Genomic DNA, 20,773 nt, shown 5'->3' with positions numbered 1-20,773 from the left:
ACTGTCTTCTTTGGAAAAAATGTCCATTCATGTCTTCTGCCCATTATACTTTTTCTTATATGTTGAGTTTTATAAGGTATTTGTATATTTTGATACTAACCCTTTGTCAAATATGTCATTTGCAGATATCTTCTCCTTTTCAGCAAGTTTCCTTTTAGTTTTATTGATTGTTCCCTTTGCTGTGCACAAGCTTTTTATCTTGATGAAGTCCCAATAGTTTATTTTTAATTTTGTTTCACTTACTTCAAGAGACATACCTAGAAATAAGTTGCTGCAGCTGATGTCAAAGAGGTTACTGCCTGTGTTATCTTCTAGGATTTTTATAGTTTCCTGTATCACATTTAGGCCTTTCATCCATTTTGAATTTATGTTTGTGTATGGTGTAAGACAGTGGTCCATACACAAACATAAATTTCACATGTTGCTGTCCAATTTCCCAACACTATTTGTTGAAGAGACTTTTTCCCACTAGATATTCTTTCCTGCTTTGTCAAAGATTAATTGACCATACAGTTGTGGAGTTATTTCATGGTTTTCTATTCTGTTCCCTTGATCCATGTCTATTTTTGTGCCAGTACCATACTGTTTTGATCACTAACACTTTGTAATATCACTTTAAGTCTGGAATTGTGATGCCTCTGGCTTTGCTTTGCTTTTCAAGTTTGCTTTGGTTATTTGGCATCTTCTGTGGCTCCATACAAATTTTAGGATTGTTTGTTATAGCTCTGTGAAAAATGCTGGTGGTATTTTTGTAGGGATTGCATTAAATGTGTAGATTGCTTTGGGTAGAATACACATTTTAACAATATTTGTTCTTCCAATCCATGAGCATTGAATGTCTTTCCATTTCTTTGTGTCATCTTCAATTTCTTTCATCACCATTTTACAGTTCTCAGAGTACAGGTCTTTCATCTCTTTAGCTAGTTTTATTCCTAGGTATCTTATTGTTTCCAGTGCAATCGTAAATCAGATTGATTACTTACTTTCTCTTTTCACTGCTTCATTATTGGTGTATAGAAGTACAAAAGATCTCTGTACATCAAATTTGTACCCTGTGACTTCTCTGAATTCATGTATCAGTTCTAGCAATTTTTTGGTGGATTCTTTTGGATTTTCTATATACAATATCATGTCACCTGCAAAGAATGAAAGTCTGACTTCTTCCTTGCTGATATGGATTGATTTTGTTTCTTTTTGTTCTCTTATTGCTGAGGATGGGACTTCCAGTACTCTGTTAAATAACAGCGGTGAGAGTGGATATCCCTGTCTTATTCCTGACCATAGACAAAAAACTCTCAGGTTTTCCCCATTGTGGATGATATTAGCTGTGATATATACATATATATATATATATATATATATATATATATATATATAGTCTTTATTATGTTGAGGTATGTTCCCTTTAATCCTACATTCTTTTTTTTAAATATGAAATTTATTGTCAAATTGGTTTTCATACAACACCCAGTGCTCATTCCAACAGGTTCCCTCCTCAATACCCATCATTCTTAAGGGATTTCATCATAAATGGATGTTGTACTTTGCCAAATGCTTTTTCTACATCTCTTGAAATAAACATGTGGTTCTTATCCTTTCTTTCATTAATGTGGTGTATCACAATGATTGATTTGTGAATACTGAACCACCCTTGCAGCCCAGGAATAAATCCCACTTGATCAGGGTGAATGACTCTTTTAATGTGCTGTTGCACTTGGTTTGTTAGTATTTTATTGAGAATTTTTTCATCCATGTTCATCAGGGATATTGGCCTGTATTTCTCTTTTTTTAATGGAGTCTTTATCTGGTTTTGGTATCAGGGCACTGCTGGCCTCATGGAATGAGTTTGGAATTTTCCTTTCTTCTCTGTTTTTTGGAATGGTTTGATAAAAGGTATTAACTCTTCTCTAAATGTTTGGTAGAATTCGCCTGTGAAGCCATCTGGCCTGGATATATATTTGTAGGCTATTTTTTGACTACTGATTCAATTTCATTGCTGGTTATTAGTCTGTTGAAGTTTTTTTTTAATTTCTTCCTGTTTCAGTTGTGGTACTTTATGTGTTTCTAGGAAATTATCCATTTCTTCCAGGTTGTCCAATGTATTGCCATATAGTTTTTCATAATATTCTCTTGCAATTGTTTATACTTTTGTGGTGTTGGATATTTCTCTTCTCACATTTCTGATTTTATTTGTTTGTGTCTTTTCTCTTTTCTTTTTGATAAGTCTGGCTATGAGTTTGTTGATTTTATTAACCTTTTCAAAGAACGAGCCCCTGGTTTCATTGATCTGTTCTATAGTGTTTTGTGTGTTTGTTGTTGTTGTTGTTTTTTTTAGTTTCTATATCATTTATTTTTGCTCTAATATTCCTTCTGTTTAGGCTTTGTGTGATGTTCTTTTTCTAGTTCCTTTAAGTGTAAAGTTAGGTTGTTGATTTGAGATTTTTCTTGATTCTTAAGGTCTGCATATATTTCTATATACTTCCCTCTTAGGACCACTGTTGCTGCATCCCAAAAGTATTGGACCATTTTGTTTTCATTTTCATTTTAATTTTCTTCCATCTATTCTTTTACCTCCTTTTTTATTTCCCGGTTGACCCATCCATTGTTTTGTAGCATGTTGTTTAACCTCTGTGTATCTGTGGCCTTTCCAAATCTTTTCTTCTGGTTGAATTCAAGTTTCTTAGTGTTGTGGTCAGAAAATACACATAGTATGATATCAATCTTTTTGTATCTGTTGAAGCCTTTTTTGTGACCTGGTATCTGATTTATTCTGACTAATGTCCCATGGGAACTTGAAAAGAATGTGTATTTTGCTGCTTTAGGATGGAATGTTCTGAATATATCTGTTAAGAACATCTGGTCCAATGTGTCATTCAAAGCCATTGTTTCCTTGTTGATTTTCTGCATAGATGATCTGTCCACTGATGTAAGTGTTTAAGCCCCCTACTATTGTTGTATTATTATCAATGAGTTCCTTCCTGTTTGTTATTGTTGTATATATTTGGGTTTTTCAAAGTTAGGGACATAAATATTTACAATTGTTAGATCTTCTTGTTGGATTGTCTTCTTTATTATGATATAGTGTCCTTCTTTATCTCTTGTTACAGTCTTCGTTTTAATGTCTAATTTGTGCAATATAATTATTGCAACTCTGGCTTTCCTTTGACATCCATTTGCATGATAAATGTTTTTCCATCCCCTCACTTTCAATCTACATGTGAGTTTAGGTCTAAAGTGAGTCTCTTATAGGCGGTATATAGATGGGTCTTGTTTTTTTTATCCATTCTCACATGTCTTTTGATTGGAGTATTTAATTCATTCACATTCAAATTAATTATCGATAGATATGTATTTATTGCCATTTTATTACTTGTTTTGCCATTGTTTCTAGAGATTTTCTCTGATCCTTTACTGTCTTTGTTACTTTTAGTCTTTCCTTTCCACCCAAAGAGTCCCCTACAATATTTCTTTCAGAACTGGTGTAGTGGTCACAAACCCTTTTAGTTTTGTCTGGGAAACTCTTTCTCTCTCCTTCTATTCTGTATGATAGGTTTTCTTGATGGAGTATTCCTGCCTGCAGATTTTTCCCATTCAGTACTTTGAATATACCATACCACTCCATTCTTGCTTGTCAAGTTTCTGTTGATAAATCTCCAGCTAGCCATATGGATCTTCCATAGTACATTAAGGATTTCTTTTGTCTTGTTGCTTTTAAGATTTTTTTATCACTATATTTTGCAAATTACAATATCTCTTGTTGTTGACTTGCTTTTTTTTTCCTTTTTGATGGGAGTTCCCTGTGCCTCCTCGATCTGTTTCCTTCCCCAGATTAGGGAAGTAATCTATTATTTCCTCACATAAACAATCTATTATTTCCTCACATAAATTTTCTGCCCCTTTTTCTCTCTTCTTCTTCTGGGACTCCTATAATATGAATGTTACTACATTTGATGGAATAAGTGATTTCCCTAAGCCTATTCTCATGTTCCATAATTCTTTCTCTCTTTTGTTCAGTTTCATTATTTTCCATTACTTTTTCCTCTATGTCATTAATTCATTCCTATGCTTCTTACAGCCTGCTGTTCATTGCTTTTAACCTATTTCCAATCTCATTTATTGGATTTTACATTTCTGATTCTTTTTAAACTCTTTTATCACTGTGGTAAGGGTCTCTCTGATGTTTTCGAGTGTTTTCTCAAGCCCAGTGAGTGCCCTTATGATTATTGCATTAAATTCTCCATCAGGCACATTACTTTTATCTACTTCACTTAATCTCTCCCATGGCCTTATCTTTTTCTTTCATTTGGGATAAACTCCTCTATCTTGGCATTTTGTCTAAGTCTCTGCCTTCTCTGTGTTAGAAAAGCCAGTTATGTTCCTGCTCCTGGATATAATGGTTTTATGAAGAAGAGCTCATGTGGTGTCCAAGATCTGGAAAGTCAGGGAGTGTCTCTGGTGTGTGCTCTGCTTTTGTGTTTTGGCTGCTTTATCCCTCAGACAAGTCATCTGCACAGTCCCCCCTTGCCTGGCCTGGGCAGTTTTTGGCTCTAGCCTGAATATGGTGAGAGTTAGCTAGATGTGCTCTGGTCTGCTTGAAAAATGAGACCTGATACTACTTCTACTAAAACTGAGTGCCTTGCAGAACTCTCTGATTGGATGATGTGGTGTGGGCAAGGGTTTCTGCTGGTCTTATAAGGGAAGGGCCCATCACACTGGGACTGAAACAAGCTTGGCTGAAAAGGGAAGAACCTGCAGAGCACAAGGGCATGGGGCTTGGTGTAAGCAAGTTACGCAACCAGTGTAGATGCTGGGCTGCTTCCTGCAGGTGGCTCTGTGTTTATGCTTAGTGACAGGGAGGGAAACTTCATGCCATCCAGCTGCTTTGTTCACAGAGGCATCTCCATAAATGACTGCCTCTCAGGGAAGCACTCCAAGAAGAGTGAATAATCTCCCTTCCATGTGCCTAGACATTCTTCATATCCCTGTTTCCTTGCTGTATGCCCCTGGGTTGTTTGCCTGCCATCTCTCCAGGACCAGGACAGTGCCCCCAGGGCTCTATCCCAGCCAAGCCCACTGACCCTAAAAACTCTAGGCTTTAAGGGGCACCTGGGTGGCTCAGTTGGGTGAGCGTCCAACTTTGGCTCAAGGTCATGATCTCACAGTTCGTGGGTTTGAGCCCCACGTTGGACTCTGTGCTGACAGCTCAGAGTCTGGAGCCTGCTTCAAATTTTGTGTCTCCCTCTCTCTCTCTCTGCCCCTCCCCTGCTTGAATGCTCTGTCTCTCAAAAATAAATATTAAAAATTTTTAAAAAACAAAAATTACAGGCTTTAAGCACCACTGGTTGAAGGAACTCACTTACTTGCAAGAAATTCAAACTCTCTCATTTTTCACTCCAACAGCTTTGGGGAACCATTCTCTTTGTGTGTCTCCTTGTGTGCTTCTCTCTTTGTCACCCTTTGCAACCACAGTTCCCTCCCTGATGTAGTACTAGTGATCCATATCTCCCCTAAACCATGTCTCCACACATCCTACATTCTTTGCTGTGGCTTTTCCCTCCGTTTAGCTGTAGAGTATTTTCTGTCAGTCTTCGGGTTCATTTCTGGGTTATGGATGATTTGATAGTTATCCAGTTGTTTTCATTGGACAAAACAAGCCTAGGTCCTACTACTCTGCCCTTGAAAATATTTTTTAAACGATCTTTGAAATAAACTAATCCAGGCAATCAATCTATCACCACAGCCATTTTTTAATAGAAACAAGCAAAGTCCCCAAATGGTAAGTAACCTAACTAAAGAACACTATGAGCCAGTAACAGAGTCAAAATAGGAACTGTAGGCTCCTGATCCCCATCACAGTTCTCCTTCCACTTTATCATGGTATCCATTCCTTGCTATATCTCACATTTTCTGATATGGATTAATACATAAAAAAATCACCTGATAGGTATAATTATACTAAGTAAAGCTGAACAATGGATTTAGTAAATAGTACATATTTGTACATATTTATTACAAATTTGTAATTTCATACGTCATAATTAGTATATATTTGGTAATTTCTGAAACTCTGAATTTAATCTCCTTGTTTGAACAATGAAATAAACTGCTTTCTATAATACATAAGAAGGCCAATTTACACTCATGAAACCTCGAGCTTTGAGTTTTTTCCTTCTCATATGTAAATTTCAGTTGTTTCGATCTTTCCACGCATGAGTCAAATCACTATTATGAAGTAGTTTGTTCTCAGTGAAAAGCTAACTGGAACATATTGGAATTAAACATGACTTAGATCACAATACTGCCTTGCTCTCTACTGACATATTTAAGCCCCATTTTCCTGAAACGTAGAGAGGCTAATAATATGAAATAAAGATCTTTCCCTCCTTTCTTCACACAGTTACTGTGAACCTGAAATAAAATTTTTAACGTATGTGAAATGCTTCCAAATGTATGATGTACGATATAAGTACAATACAAAATATTATAGCAGTAGGGATAAAACAATAGCAATAAAATTTGTAATAAGATCTTACGAAAAAGCAAAACAGGCATTATTTTTTTTTCTTCATTTATTTTTTTCATATGAAATTTATTGTCAAATTGCTTTCCATACAACACCCAGTGCTCATCCCAACCGGTGCCCTTCTCAATACCCATCACCCACCCTCCACTCCCTACCACCGCCCATTAACCCTCAGTTTGTTCTCAGTTTTTAAGAGTCTCTTATGCTTTGGCTCTCTCCCTCTCTAACCTTTTTTTTTCCCTTCCCCTCCCCCATGGTCTTCTGTTAAGTTTCTCAGGATCCACAACAGAGTGAAAACATATGGTATCTTTCTCTGTATGACTGATTTCACTTAGCATAACACTCTCCAGTTCCATCCACGTTGCTACAAAAGGCCATATTTCATTCTTTCTCATTGCCACGTAGTGTTCCATTGTGTATATAAACCACAATTTCTTTATCCATTCATCAGTTGATGGACCTTTAGGCTCTTTCCATACTTTGGCTATTGTTGAAAGTGCTGCTCTAAACATTGGGGTACAAGAGCCCCTATGCATCAGCACTCCTGTATCCCTTGGGCAAATTCCTAGCAGTGCAGTTGCTGGGTCGTAGGGTAGGCCTATTTTTAATTTTTGAGGAACCTCCACACTGTTTTCCAGAGCAGCTGCACCAGTTTGCATTCCCACCAACAGTGCAAGAGGGTTCCCGTTTCTCCACATCCTGGCCAGCATCTAGAGCCTCCTGATTTGTTCATTTTAGCCACTCTGACTGGCATGAGGTGGTATCTGAGTGTGGTTTTGATTTATAGTTCCCTGATGAGGAATGACGTTGAGCATCTTTTCATGTGCGTGTTGGCCATCTGGATGTCTTCTTTAGAGAAGTGTCTATTCATGTTTTCTGCCCATTTCTTCACTGGATTATTTGTTTTTCGGGTGTGCAGTTTGGTGAGCTATTTATAGGTTTTGGATACCAGCCCTTTGTACGATATGTCATTTGCAAATATCTTTTCCCATTCTGTCGGTTGCTTTTAGTTTTGTTGATTGTTTCTATTGTAGTGCAGAAGCTTTTTATCTTCATGAGTTTGCAATAGTTCGTTTTTGCTCTTAATTCCCTTGCCTTTGGAGATGTATCAAGCAAGAAGTTGCTGCTGCTGCTGCTGCTGCTGCTGCTGCTGCTGCTGAGGTCAGAGAGGTTTTTTCCTGCTTTCTCCTCTAGGGTTTTGATGGTTTCCTGTCTCACATTCAGGTCCTTTATCCATTTTGAGTTTATTTTGGGGAATGGTGTAAGAAAGTGGTCTAGTTTCATTCTTCTGCATATTTCTGTCGAGTTCTCCCAGCACCATGTGTTAAAAAGACTGTCTTTTTTCCATTGGATGTTCTTTCCTGCTTTGTCAAAGATTAGGTGCCCATATGTTTGTGGGTCCAATTCTGGAATCTCTATTCTGTTCTATTGGTCTATGTGTCTGTTTTTGTGCCAATACCATGCTGTCTTGATGATTACAGCTTTGTAGTAGAGGCTAAAGTCTGGGATTGTGATGCCTCCTGCTTTGGTCTTCTTCAATATTACTTTGGCTATTCGGGGTCTTTTGTGGTTCCATATAAATTTTAGGATTGCTTGTTCTAGCTTCGAGAAGAATGCTGGTGCACTTTTGCTTGGGATTGCATTGAATGTGTAGATAGATTTGAGTAGTATTGACATTTTGACAATATTTATTCTTCCAATCCATGAGCACGGATTGGTTTTCCATTTCTTTGTGTATTCTTCAATTTCCTTCATAAGCTTTCTATAGTTTTCAGCATACAGATGTTTTATATCTTTGGTTAGGTTTGTTCCTAGGTATTTTATGCTTCTTGGTGCAATTGTGAATGGGATCAGTTTCTTTATTTGTCTTTCTGCTGCTTCATTATTAGTGTATAAGAATGCAACTGATCTCTGTACATTGATTTTGTATCCTGCGACGTTGCTGAATTCATGTATCAGTTCTAGCAGACTTTTGGTGGAGTCTATAGGGTTTTCCATGTATAATATCATGTCATCTGCAAAAAGTGAAAGCTTGATTTCATCTCTGCCAATTTTGATGCCTTTGGTTTCCTTTTGTTGTCTGATTGCTGATGCTAGAACTTCCAACACTATGTTAAACAACAGCGGTGAGAGTGGACACCCCTGTCGTGTTCCTGATCTCAGGGGGAAAGCTCTCAGTTTTTCCCCATTGAGGATGATATTAGCTGTGGACTTTTCATAAATGGCTTTGATGATGTTTAAGTATGTTCCTTCTATCCCGACTTTCTCAAGGGTTTTTATTAAGAAAGGATGCTGAATTTTGTCAAATGCTTTTTCTGCATGGATTGACAGGATCATATGGTTCTTTTCTTTTCTTCTATTAATGTGATGTATCACATTGATTGATTTCCAAATGTTGAACCAGGCCTGCAGCCCAGGAATGAATCCCACTTGATCATGATGAACAATTCTTTTTATATGCTCCTGAATTCGATTTGCTAGTATGTGGTTGAGAATTTTTGCATCCATATTCATCAGGGATATTGGCCTGTAGTTCTCTGTTTTTTGCTGGTTTTCTGTCTGGTTTGGGAATCAAAGTAATGCTGGCTTCATAGAATGAGTCTGGAAGTTTTCCTTCCCTTTCTATTTTTTGGAACAGCTTGGGAAGGATAGGTATTATCCCTGCTTTAAATGTCTGGTAGAATTCCCCTGGGAAGCCATCTGGTCCTGGACTCATTTGTTGGGAGATTTTTGATGACTGATTCAATTTCTTCGCTGGTTATGGGTCTGTTCAAGTTTTCTATTTCTTCCTGTTTAAGTTTTGGAAGTGTGTGGGTGCTGAGGAATTTGTCCATTACTTCCAGGTTGTCCAGTTTGTTGGCATATAATTTTCTATAGTATTCCCTGATAATTGCTTGTATTTCTGAGGGATTGGTTGTAATAATTCCATTTTCATTCATGATTTTATCTATTTCGGTTATCTCCCTTTTCTTTTTGAGTAGCCTGGCTAGAGGTTTATCCATTTGGTTTATTTTTTCAAAAAACCAACTCTTGCTTTCATTGATCTGCTCTACAGTTTTTTTAGATTCCATATTGTTTATTTCTGCTCTGATCTTTATTATTTCTCTTCTTCTGCTGGGTTTGGGGTGTCTTTGCTGTTCCACTTCTCTTTCCTCTAGGTGTGCTGTTAGATTTTGTATTTGGGATTTTTCTTGTTTCTTGAGATAGGCCTGGATTGCAATGTATTTTCCTCTCAGGCCTGCCTTCGCTGCATCCCAAAGCGTTTGGATTGTTGTCTTTTCATTTTCATTTGTGTCCATATATTTTTAAATTTCTTCTCTAGTTGCCTGGTTGACCCATGCATTCTTTAGTAGGGTGTTCTTTAACCTCCATGCTTTTGGAGGTTTTCCAGACTTTTTCCTGTGGTTGATTTTCAAGCTTCATAGCATTGTGGTCTGAAAGTGTGCATGGTATGATCTCAATTCTTTTATACTTATGAAGGGCTGTTTTGTGACCCACTATGTGATCTATCTTGGAGAATGTTCCACATGCACTCGAGAAGAAAGTATATTCTGTTGCCTTGAGATGCAGAATTCTAAATATATCTGTCAAGTCCATGTGATCCAATGTATCATTCAGGGCCCTTGTTTCTTTATTGATCCTGTGCCTAGATGATCTATCCATCGTTGTAAGTGGGGTATTAAAGTCCCCTGCAGTTACCACATTCTTATCAATAAGGTTGCTTATGTTTGCGATTGTTTTATATATTTGAGGGCTCCAGTATTTGGCACATAGACACTTATAATTGTTAGCTCTTCCTGATGGATAGTGCCTGTAATTATTATATAATGCCCTTCTTCACCTCTTGTTACAGCCTTTAATTTAGTTTGTCTGATATAAGTATGGCTACTCCAGCTTTCCTTTGACTTCCAGTAGCATGATAGACAGTTCTCCATCCCCTCACTTTCAATCTGAAGGTGTCCTGAGGTCTAAAATGAGTCTCTTGTAGACAGCAAATAGATGGGTCTTTGTTTTTATCCATTCTGATACCCTATGTCTCTTGGTTGGAGCATTTAGTCCATTTACATTCAGTGTTATTTTTGAAAGATATGGGTTTAGAGTCCTTGTGATGTCTGTAGGTTTCATGCTTGTAGTGATGTCTCTGGTACTTTGTGGTCCTTGCAACATTTCACTCACAGAATCCCCCTTAGGATCTCTTGTAGGGCTGGTTTAGTGGTGATGAATTCCTTCAGTTTCTGTTTGTTTGGGAAAACCTTTATCTCTCCTTCTATTCTGAATGACAGACTTGCTGGATAAAGGATTCTTGGCTGCATATTTTATCTGTTCATCACATTGAGGATTTCCTGCCATTCCTCTCTGGCCTGCCAAGTTTCAGTAGACAGGTCTGCTACTACCCTTATGTGTCTACCTTTGTAAGTTAGGGCCTGTTTATTCCCTAGCTGCTTTCAGAATTCTCTCTTTGCCCTTGTATCTTGCCAGTTTCACTATGATATGTCGTGCAGAACATCGATTCAAGCTACGTCTGAAGGGAGTTCTGTGTGCCTCTTGGATTTCAATGCCTGTTTCCTTCCCCAGATCAGGGAAGTTCTCAGCTATGATTTGTTCAAGTACACCTTCAGCCCCTTTCTCTCTCTTCTTCTTCTTCTGGAATTCCTACGATATGGATATTGTTCCGTTTGATTGTATCACTTAGTGCTCTAATTCTCCCCTCATACTCTTGGATTTTTTTTTATCTCTCTTTTTCTCAGGTTCCTCTTTTTCCATAATTTGATCCTCTAATTCACCTATTCTCTCCTCTGCCTCTTCAATCCGTGCTACGGCCGCCTCCATTTTATTTTGCACCTCATTTATAGAATTTTTTAGTTTCTCATGACTGTTTCTTAGTCCCTTGATCTTTGTAGTAGATTCTCTGCTGTCCTCTATGCTTTTTTCTAGCCCAGCAATTAATTTTATGGCTATTGTTCTAAATTCTTGTTCCATTTTATTGTTTAAATCTGTTTTGATCAATTCGTTAGCTGTCGCTACTTCCTGGAGTGTCTTTTGAGGAGAATTCTTCCGTTTTGTCATTTTGGCTAGTCCCTGTGGTAGCTCCAAACTGCAGGGCACTTCCCTTGTGCTGTCCAGAGAAACGTGTTGGTGGGCAGGGCTGCAGTCAGACCCGATGTCTGTCCCCAGCCCACTGCTGGGTCCACAGTCAGACTGGTGTGTACCTTATCTTCCCCTCTCCCAGGGTCAGGACTCACTGTGGAGTGGTGTGGCCCCTGTCTGGGCTACTTGCACACTGCCAGGCTTGTGGTGCTGCTTTGGTGAGATCTGCCGCCCAGGGCGTATTAGCCGGGGATGATCTGCAAGGTGCACAGGGGCGGGAGGGGTAGGCTTAGCTAGCTTTGCCATTGGTGGTCCCCTGTGGAGGGGCCCTGCAGCACCAGGAGTAGGCAGGGCTGTTGGAGGGGTGGATCCACAGAAGCACAGCATTGGGCATGTGCATGGTGCAAGCAAGTTCAGTGACAGGAACTAGTTCCCTTTGGAATTTCGGCTGGGGAATGGGAGAGGGAATGGCGCCTGCCAACGCCTTTGTTCCCCCGCCAAGCTGAACTCTGTCTTCCTGGGCTCAACAACTCTCCCTCCCAGCATCCTCTCACCCTCACTGCTCTCTGAGAACAGAGTTGTCGACTTTTAACATTCCAGATGTTAAGTCCTGCTGGCTGTCAGAACTCACACAAGTCCGGCCCCTCTGCTTTTGGAAGCCAGACTTCGGGGGCCCTGCCTTGCCCGGCACACTGCCCCTCCACTGCCCTGGCTCCCTCCCGCCAGTCCGTGTAGCACGCACTGCCTCTCTACCCTTCCTACCCTCTTCCGTGGGCCTCTTGTTTATGCTTGGCTCCAGAGAGTACATTCTGCTAGTCTGCCGGTGGTTTCCTGGGTTATTTAGGTCGATGTGGGTGGAATCTCAGCAGTCAGCAGGACGAGGTGAGCCCAGTGTCCTCCTACGCTGCCATCTTCCATACTTCCTCTCTCTGTGTCCTCTATTCTGTTTCATTGACTTACGTATCTTTCCCTCCACTAATACTACACTGTCTTGATTACTGTAGTTAAATAGTAAGCTTTAACATTAAGTAGAGTGGTTTTGTCCGCCTTCTTTTTCTCTTTCAAGATTGATTTTTCTAGGTCTGGTGACTTTCCAAATGAAAGTTAGAATGAGATTGCATATATCTATAAATAAACTTGCTGAGATTTCCATAGAAATTACATTAAACTTATAAATCTTCTTGGGGAAAACTGACATCTCTACTATATTTAGTCTTCCCATCTATGAACATGGTATGTCTCTTTAGTTATTTAGGTCTTTCGTGATTAATTAGCATTATGCAATTTTCAGCATACATGTACAGTATATGTTTTGTTGGATTTATACCTAAATATTTTCTTAGAAGTGATGGTAAGTGGTACTGTGTTTTTAAATACATACTTTATTTATGTATTTATATATGTATATATGATGTATGTATGTATTTATTTATTCTTATTTCAAATTCCAGTACAGTTAACATACAGTGTTATAATAGTTTCAAGTGCACAATATAGTGATTCAACAATTCCATACATCACCTGGTGCTCGTCACAAAAAGTGCACTCCTCAGTCCTCATCACCTATTTAACCCATAAACCCATCCCCTCCCCTCTGGTAAGCATAAGTTTTGTTTTCCATAGTTAAGAGTCTGCTTCTTTGTTTTTCTCTCTTTTTTTTCCTTTGCTCATTTATTTTATTTCTTAAATGCTACATATGAAGGAAAACATATGGTATTTTTTTAACTAACTTGTTTCACTTAGCATTATACTCTCTAGCAATTTGCAATGACATGGATGGAGCTAAAGAGTATAATGGTATTGTGTTTTAAATGTCTGTTTATACATGTTTGTTGTTAGTAAATAGAAATGTGGGTTATTTTGGGGTGTTGATCTTGTGTCCTGCAACCTTGCTGACCTCACATATTAGTTCTAGGAGATTTTTGTACATTCCGGGTGGTGGTCTATGTAGATAATCATATTATCTGTAAAATAAGTAGTTTTATTTCTTCCTTTCTAACATGGGTGCCTTTTATTTCCTTTACTCACCTTATTGCAATGGCTGAATTAAGATTAAGACTGATTAGAGCTGACATCTTTGCTTTGTTTTTGGAGGAAATCACTGGTACATATGATGTTAGCTGTAGGTTTTTTTGTAGATGCTCTGTATAAGTTGAGGAAGTCCCCATCTATTCCTAACTTTATGAGATTTTTTCATCACTAATGGGTGTTGGATTTTGTTAAATGTGTTTTCTGTGTCAATTAATATGATCATATGATTTTTCATCTCCACCCTGTTTGTATAAAAAGTTACATTGGTTTTTCAATTTCAAACTAGGGTTGCATACCTGAAATAAATCCCACTTGGTCTTGGTGTATAATTCTTTTTGTACAGTGCTGGATTTGATATGCCATTATTTTGTTGAGGGTTTTTTGCATCTAAATGAGTTATTGGTTTTTGGGTTTTTTTCTACACTCTTTGATTTTGGTTTTAGGGTGATACTTTCCTCATAAAAGGAATTGGTAACTCTCTCATCTTTTATTTTCTGGAAAATATTATTTTAAATTGGTGTTACTTTTTCTTTAAAGACTTTGTGGAATTCTCCAGTGAAACTATCTCGACCTGCAGATTTCTCTTTCAGGGGCTTTTTAGTTATGAATTCAACTTCTTTAATGGTATAGGGATATTCAGATGTCCATTTCATTTTGGCTGAGTTTCCTATATCAGTTCTAGCAATATTTTTGTGGAGTCTTTTGAGTTTTCTATATATAGTATCATGTCATCTGCAAATACTGAAAGTTTGACTTCTTCCTTGCCAATTTAGATGCTTTTTGTTTCTTTGTGTTGTCTGATCGCTGAGGCTAGGACTTCCAGTACTATGTTAGATAAAAGTGGTGAGAGTGGACACCCTGTTTTGTTCCTGACCATGGAAGAAAAGCTCTCAGTTGTTCCCCATTGAAGATGATACTAGCTATGAGTTTTTTAATATATGGCCTTTATTTTGTTGAGGTATGTTCCATCTATCCCTACTTTGTTGAAGTTTTTTTTTCCTTTTTTTTTTTTTTTTAAGCAAGAATGGATACGAGGCACCTGAGTGACTTAGTCGGTTAAGTGTTTGACTTTGGCTCAGGTAATGATCTCATGGTTCATGAGTTCAAGCCCTGCATCGGGCTCTGTGCTGACAGCTCAGAGCCCGGAACCTGCTTCAGACTCTGTATCCCCTTCTCTTTCTGCCCCTCCCCTGTTTGCACTCTCTCTCTCTCTCTCAAAATAAATAAACTTAAAAAAACTAAAAAAAAAAAAAGAAGAATTGATGCTGTACTTTGTCAAATGCTTTTCCTGAATCAATTGTTCATATGGTTCTTATCCCGTTTTTTTTATTAATGTGGTGTATCACGTTAAGTGATTTGTGAATATTGAACCACCCTTCAAAGTCAGCAATAAATCACACTTGATCATGGTGAATGATCTTTTAATGTACTGTTGGGTTCAATATGCTAGTATTTTGTTAAGAATTTGTACATCCATGTTCATAAGGGATATTGGCTTGTAGTTTGCTTTTTTAGTGGAATCCCTGTAGGGTTTTGGCATCAGGATAATGCTGGCCTCATAGTATGAGTTTGGAGGTTTTCCTTCAATTTCTATTATTTTTAGAATAGTTTGCGAATAATAGATATGAACTGTTCTTTAAATGTCTGGTAGAATTCCCCTGTGAAGACACCTGGTCTTGGAGTTTTGTTTGTTGGGAGTTTTTTGATTACTGATTCACTTTCATTGCTGGGTATTGATATGTTCAAGTTTTTTATTTATTTCTGTTTCAGTTTTGGTAGCTTATGTGTTTCTAGGAATTTATCCATTTTGTGCAGGTTGTCCAATTTGTTGGCATAGAATTTTTCATTATATTCTCTTATAATTGTTTGTAGTTCTGTGGTGTTGGTTATTTTTCCTTTCTCATTGGTGATTTTATTGATTATGGTCTTTTTTTCTTTTTTTTAAAACTTTTTTTTTAATGTTTATTTATTTTTGAGACAGAGAGAGACAGAGCATGAACGGGGGAGGGTGAGAGACAGAGGGAGACACAGAATCTGAAGCAGGCTCCAGGCTCTGAGCTGTCAGCACAGAGCCCGATGCGGGGCTCGAACTCACGGACCGTGAGATCATGACCTGAGCCGAAGTCGGACGCTTAACCGACTGAGCCACCCAGGCGCCCCATGGTCTTTTTTCTTTTTGATACGGTTGGCTAGGGCTTAATCAATTTTATTAAATTTTTCAAAGAACCAGCTCCTGGTTTCATTGATCTGTTCTGTTTTTTTTTTATTTGTTTCTATAACATTTATTTTTACTCTAATATTTGTTATTTCACTTATTCATCTGGCTTTAGGCTTTGTTTATGTTATTTTTCTAGCACCTTTGGGTGTAAGGTTAGGTTGTTTATTTGAGATGTTTCTTGGTTCTTGAGGTTGGCCTGTATTGCTATATATCCCTCTTGTGACTACTTTTGCCGCATCCCAACGGTTTTGGATCATTGTGTTTTCGTTTTAATTTGTTCCCATGTATCTTTAAAATTTCTTCTTTGGTTTACTGGTTGACTCCTTCATTCTTTAGTAGCATGTTCTTTAACCTCCATGTATTTGTGGTCTTTCCAAATTTTTTCTTGTTGTTGACTTCAAGTTTCATAGTGTTGTGGTTGGAAATATGCATGGTATGATCTCAAATGTTTTGTAATGGTTGAAGCCTTATTTGTGACCTAGTATGTATTCTATTCTGGAAAATATTCCATGTGCACTTGAGAACAATGTGTATTCTGCTGCTTTAGGATGTAATGTTCTGAATATATCTGTTAAGTCAATCTGGTCCACTGTGTCATTCAAAGCCATTGTTTCCTTGTTGATTTTCTGTTTAGATAATCTGTCCAATGATGTAAGTAGGGTGTTAATGTCCCCTACTATTATTGTATGTTACCAATGAGTTCCTGAGTTCCTTCATGTTTGTTATTAGCTATTTTATATATTTGGGTGCTCCCAAGCTGTTGGCATAAATATTTACAAATGTTAGATCTTCTTATTGGATAACCCCCTTTATTATGATATAGTGCCCTTCCTTATCTCTTGTTACTATCTTTGGTTTAAAGTATAGTTTGTCTGATATAAGTATTACTGCTCTAGCTTTCTTTTGATGTCCATTTGCATGATAAATGTTTCTCCACCCCTCACTTTCAATCTGCAGGTGTCTGTAGGTCTAAACTGAGTCACTTGTAGGCAGCATATAGATGGGTCTTGTTTTTTATCCATTATGACACCCTATATCTTTTGAGTAGAGTGTTCAGTCCATTTACATTTAGCATAATTATTGATAGATACGTATTTAGTGCCATTTTATTACTGGTTTTATCGTTTCTAGAGATTTTCTCTGTTCTTTTCTAGTGTTTGTCACTTTTTGTCTTTCCTTCCCACTCAGAAATCAAGAAAAATCTCAAACAACCTAAACTTACTGTTAAAGGAGCTAGAAAAGAAGAACAAACAAAACTCAAAACAGCAGAAGGAAGGAAATAATAAAGATCAATGTAGAAATAAATGATATATAAAGTAAAAAAATAGAACAGATCAATAAAATCAGGAGCTGGTTCTTTGAAATGATCAACAAAATCAGTAAATTTCTAGTCAGACTTATTGAGAGAGAGAGAGAGAGAGAGAGAGAGAGAGAGAGAGAAGAGAGAGAGAACTTAAAATCACAAATGAAAGAGGAGAAATAACCAACACCAATGAATATGATGAAAAGCTATATGTCAACAACTTGGTCAACCTAGAAGAAATGGATAAGTTCCTAGAAATATATAACCTACAAAAACTGAAGCAGGAAGAAATAGAAAATTTGCACAGAACAATTAACAGCAATAATCAAAAAAACCCCAACAAAGAAAAGTCCAAGACGAGATGGCTTCATAAATGAATTATAGCAAACATTTAGGGAAAAGTTAATACCTATTCTTCTCAAACTATTCCAAAGAGTAGAAGAAGGAAAGCTTCCAAATTCATTCTATGAGGCCACTATCACCTGCCAAAACCAGATAAAGACAGCACAGAATGAGCTACGGGCCAGTATCTCTGATGTACATAGATGCAAAGATTCTCAACAAAATACTAGCAAACTGAATCTAACAATACATTTAAAAATCATTCACCACAATCAAGTGGGATTTATTCTCGGGATGCAAGGGTGGTTCGGTATTCGCAAATTAATCAATGTAATACATCACATCAATAAGAGAAAATATTAAAAACACATGATCATTTTAATGGAGGAAGAAAAAGCATTTCACAAAGTACATCATTCATTAATGATAAAAACCCTCAAGCAAGTAGGTTTAGAGGAAATATACCTCAACATAATAAAGGTCATATATGAAAAACACACAGCTAGCATCATACTCACTGGGGAAAAATTCAGAGCTTTTCCCCTAAGATCAGGAAAAAGACAAGGATGTCCACTCTCAGCACTTTAATTCAACATACTACTGGAAGTCCTAGGCACAGCAATCAGACAATAACAACAAAAATAAATGGCATACAGATTGGTAAGGAAGAAGTAAAAATTTCACCATTTGCACATGACATCATACTATATATTGAAAACCCAAAAGACTCCCATTTGTAGGATACAAAATGAATGTACAGAAATCTGCTGTATTCTATACACCAGTAATAAAGCAGTAGAAAAAGATGGAGCAAACAATCCAATTTACAATTACAACAAAAAAATAAGATACCTAGAAATGAACCTAATGAAAGGTATGAGGGAGCTGAACTCTGAAGACTATAAAAAATTGTTGAAAGAATTTGAGGATGTCACAAAGGAATGGAAAGACATTCTATGCTCATGGACTGGAAGAACAAATATTATTATAATGTCTATGCTACCCAAAGCAATCTACAGATTTAATGCAATCCCTTTCAAACTACCAAGGGCATTTTTCACATAACTAGAATAAACTATCCTAAAATTTTTATGGTATCACAAAAGATCCCGAATAGCCAAAGCAATTTTGGAGAGACAAAAAAAAGCATAGCTGGAGGCATCACAACTCCGGGCTTCAAGTTATATTACAAAGGTATAGTAATCAAAACAGTATGGTACTGGCACAAAAATAGACTCACAGACCAATGCAACAGAAAGGAAAACTCAGAAATGAAACCACAATTGTATGATCCATCTTTAACAAAGCAGGAAAGAATATTCAATGGGAAAAAAGACAATCTCTTCAACAAATGGTGTTGGGAACACTGAACAGCTACATACAAAACAGTGAAACTGGACCACTTTCTAACACCATACACAAAAATAAACTAAAAACGGATTAAAGACCTAGATATGAGACCTGAAACCGTAAAAATCCTAGAAGGAGGCATAGGCATAAATGTCTTTAATATTGGCCATCAAATAATTTTTCTGGATATATCTCCTGAGGCAAGGGAAATAAATACAAAAATAAATTCGTGGAACTACAGCAAACTAACACCCTTCTGTATATGAAAGATACAGTCCATAAAACTAAAAGTCAACCTACTGAATAGGAGAAGATATTTTCAAATGATATATCTGGAAAAGGGTTAGTATCCAAAATATATAAAGAACTGGTACAGCTCCATGCCCCAAAATCAAATAATCAAATTAAGAGTGGAAGTGGAGGGGCACCTGGGTGCCTCAGTTGGCTAAGTGTCCAACTCTTGATTTCAACTCAGGTCATGATCTCATGGTTTGTGAGATTGAGCCCTGCATTGGGCTCCCTGCAGTGTGGAGTCTTCTTGGGTTTCTCTCTCTCCCTCCCTCTTTGCTCTTTCCCTGCTTGCACACACACTCTCTCAAAATAAACATGTAAAAAATGGAAAGAAGATATGAACAGACATTTCTGCAAAAAAGACGTTCAAATGTATTACAGACACACAAAAAGATGTTCAACATTACTAGACATCAGGGAAATGCAAGTCAAAACTTCAGTGATGAAAAAAACTACAGTGAGATATCACCTCACACCTGTCAGAATGATTAAAATCATAAACAACAAACATTGGCTAGGATGTGGAGAAAATGGAACCTGCTAGCACTGCTGGTGGGAATGCAAACTGGTGTAGTCACGGTGAAAAGTAGTATGGAGGTTCCTCATAATGTTAAAAATAGAACTTCCCTACAGTCCAGTAATCACACTACTGGGTATTTACCCCCAAAAGACAAAAACACTAATTCAAAGTGATACATGCACCCCTTTGTGTACTGCGGTATTATTTAAAATAGCCAAATTATGTAAGCAGCCCATGTATCCACCAATAGATGAATGGTAAAGATGTGGTATGTATGGGGTGCCTTGGTGGCTCTGTTGGTTCAGTGTCCTACTCTTGATTTTGGCTCAGGTCATGATCTCGTAGTTTGTGAGTTGGAGCCCCACATTGGCCTCTGAGCTGGCAGTGCAGATCCTGTTTGGGATTCTGTTTCCCTCTCTCTCTCTGCCCCTCCCCCACTTGCACTCTATCTCTCTCAAAATAAACAAACATTAAAAAAAGATGTGGTATATATGTATATGTATAGGCTCATTATTCAGCCAGGAAAAAAAGAATGAAATCTTGCCATTTGCAGTGACATGGATGGAGCTAGAGAGTATAATGCTAAGTGAAATAAGTCCGTGAGAGAAAGACAAATATGACATGATTTATGTCATGCATATGTAGAATTTAAGGGAAAAAATGAGAGGAAAAAATGAGAGAGAGAGAAACTAATAGACTATAACTATAGAGAGCAAACTTTTCATTACCAGATGGGAAGGGGGTGGGAGGATGAGTTAAATAGATGATGGGGATTAAAGAATACACTTGTTGTGATGAGTACTGGGTGATGTATGGAATTGTTGAATTATTATATTGTACAGCTGAAACTAATATAACACTGTATGTTAGGTATATTGGAATTAAAATAAAAAAAAAAGGGTGATGACTGCCATTCTGACAGGTGTGAGTTAATATCGCATGTAGTTTTTGTTTGTATTTCTCTGATGTTTAGTCATGTTGATCATCTTTTCATGTACCTGTTGGGCATTTGTATATTGTCTTTGGAAAGATGTCTATTCTTTTACTCTACTAAGTTTTAAATTGAATTATTAGTTTTTTTGCTATTGAATTGTATGAGTTCCTCAT

At 37.4% G+C, this 20,773-nt stretch overlaps 1 protein-coding gene across 2 annotated transcripts in view; it reads left to right on the top strand.

The window, feature by feature from the left end:
• LOC102958878 (fibronectin type III domain containing protein 3C1-like) overlaps nt 1-20,773 on the top strand; it is an 89,226-nt gene that overhangs the window by 55,551 nt on the left and 12,902 nt on the right. The gene's annotated exons all lie outside the window — the stretch shown is intronic.

The sequence above is a fragment of the Panthera tigris genome, chromosome X (assembly GCF_018350195.1).
Source record: "Panthera tigris isolate Pti1 chromosome X, P.tigris_Pti1_mat1.1, whole genome shotgun sequence".
NCBI lineage: Eukaryota > Metazoa > Chordata > Mammalia > Carnivora > Felidae > Panthera > Panthera tigris.
Note: the sequence above shows the minus strand (reverse complement) of the source record. Positions and strands in the feature narration are given on the sequence as shown.